Genomic DNA, 2706 nt, shown 5'->3' with positions numbered 1-2706 from the left:
AAATCAAGAAATAGTCGAAGCTCCGTGTCGCAATGCATGTGTTTCCATCAGGGTCTTTATCGGGTTTAAGTGATATCTCGCTTAAGTAGAGATAACGTGCTGAGCGCTCTTTGTCATATCGCTGTAGAGATATTTTGGGGAGATAAATCAGCTATATATCGGACGAAAATTACTTTTCCGCTGTACTGTAAATCACCTCAGTTTAGTGTCTCTCCCGTTAAGTGTGCTAAAGTAATTTGTTGCTCCGCTTTGGGTTGTTTTCTTTATGATTATAAGATCGATCTTAATTTGACCCCCTCTCTAGGACATTTTTTATTTCACTGCGGAACAAACGATGTTCACATTAACCATGAAGCGCACCTTTTCGTGTGGTCAGTTGAAGTTATTTAAGTTAAGAAGCCTTTTCCACTGGTTAATACAAAATGATCGAGTTCTGAAGTTGTCAGATACACCGTTCTGTGGAGCTTGAACCATTTTTAAGGCTGACATCGTTCTAGAAAGATTTTAAATGTAAATTTTTAACAGTATTGCGCAACGGTCTCAGATCCGAAGATAGCGGACACATAACAAACGGACGGTATGATTATCATATCTAGTAAAGTCATATCCAGTGAATGGCAACAATCAGTGATCGATTCCGGCAGTTCTACGTTCAATAAAACTTGACTCTACAAACTGCTTAATTCCGTAAAAGTTGTCTTTTTGATATGCTTTATACACGACAAGAGGGAAATACGATACCTTTTTTATCGATTTCTCTCGCCTTTATGAAACCTGGAATAAGAGCCAACTCTTTTTCACAAAAAATGGAGCGTTATTTTTCATTCAAATCTAACCATCTGGATTCAGCAATCCAGAACAACGATCGGACTCTAACCTTTTTCCCACACTTCGTACTGCGAGCGTAGATAGTGCACACTTTCTCTCCAGAGGGCATGCAGAAAAGAGACATCTCACGATCATTAATTTCTCAACATCCAGGCCTGCTGCATAAGCTTAACTTTTTAGATTTTAAATTTACTTGAAGTTCGACCTCCAGAAAATTGTTTTTCCTTTGCAGCCGCTAACCTTTGGTCTCACTGTCTATCCAATACCAATCCGCAGGAAAGTCATTTATAAATATAAATCTACTTGTGAGAACACTGTTTCACAGATGCGGTTTGGAAGTTGCTTACTCCGATCGAGTAATGGGCTCCCGTCTGTCTATAAAAGTTCCATTACAGTAACTGATTGGAGAGGTATACTGGGCTGGCATACTGAGCAAGAAGAGGGAGAGTGTAGTTGAGGACTATGTAGTAATCATAAAACTCGGTTCGTGGCAAGCGCTTGAAACAGAGATATGAAAGACCTTTAAACCGTTTGATGGTTAATTTTAGGGTTCGTCACGCCCATTCAGGGAGGCTGGCGTTATTAAGCCCTGCCCGACCCCATCACGTGACGAGAATCTTCGACTCTATGCCACGGTAGACAAGTGAACTTGTGAATCCCGAATGAAATCTGTTCAATCAAAGAACTTTGTGATATTTCGTCGCATTTGCAAACGGGGCCCTGTGTTTGGAAATTGGAAAATGGAAAATTTAATCATTTTTGGTCAAAAAATAAATTTTCTAAGACTAAAGCTCCCGTTATCTATCTACATTTGAAAAACGTAGTTTGTTTTTACATAAATTCTCTAATAGAATCAAAAAACGCATTTGTTTGTTCCAATGTACCGTGGTCCCGTGCATCCCAGAGTTCAGTCCAGATTCTAGACTCTTGTCTTTTGAGGCCAGGATGCTAATGTTACCATTCGTGGGTATTAATTTTCTTTCAAAGCGAAATGGTCTCTGCTGAAGTTACAAGGGAAGCACTCAAATTTGCAGAAAGGTATTTCATGGAAGCGAAAAGGGCTTGAGATTTTTAACAAAATGGAAGCTAAAAGGGCGAGCAACGCCACCAGAGAACACACTACGTTGGTCGGTGTAGGACTAATGTGATGATGGGGAAGAAGTGATTCCATCGCTAACAGTGTCGGCTTTTTCGCGAGAACTGAAAACTTGTGTAGTTCATGCAACTTCTTTGGATAGAATTACGCTGGATGTCCTGGGAAAAGCTGAAAAATATCGCCTTGGTGTCATTTCATCTGGAACACAATTTCTGCAGTTTCTGAGGAGACGTCATGTTTGATTAAGATATGCCTCAGGTAAACTCTGAAATTTTCGCACAATATTTTATTAGGTAACTAACCAACTGAGATTTAATCGCTTAAATGATAGATAACTCCCTTAAATTTACCGTGCAGTGAATTTGAAGTATCGAAGAGCACAGTTATTAGAATCAAATCGCGACAATCGATGCCTATTTGGACTTGTTATCTCGACTGGGAATGGCAACGAACACCACCCGACAGCTATTTGCAAAACCTGTGGCTTGTTTACTATGAATAAAGAGAGTTTGAGTGAGGAGCAGTGTGTAAAATGGTTCCAGATTCATCAATATTTTTGGGGTATTACGAAGTTAAAGGCTCCTGCTCAAGTATGGAGATTTAATGTGCCAAATGGCTGTGGTGCTGGAATGAGTGGTTGTCATTTCATTAGGTACATGTACACAAAGATTAATTCTGATTAAATTCAAAGGCTCTTTTAAGTTCAGTTTAGAGCATTTAGGATGCTTGTGACACTTGATACCATTGTGGAAATCTACGAAACGCTGACCAAGAATGTCACC

The sequence above is a fragment of the Pocillopora verrucosa genome, chromosome 1, assembly GCF_036669915.1.
Source record: "Pocillopora verrucosa isolate sample1 chromosome 1, ASM3666991v2, whole genome shotgun sequence".
In the NCBI taxonomy this organism is placed as follows: Eukaryota; Metazoa; Cnidaria; class Anthozoa; order Scleractinia; family Pocilloporidae; genus Pocillopora; species Pocillopora verrucosa.
Note: the sequence above shows the minus strand (reverse complement) of the source record.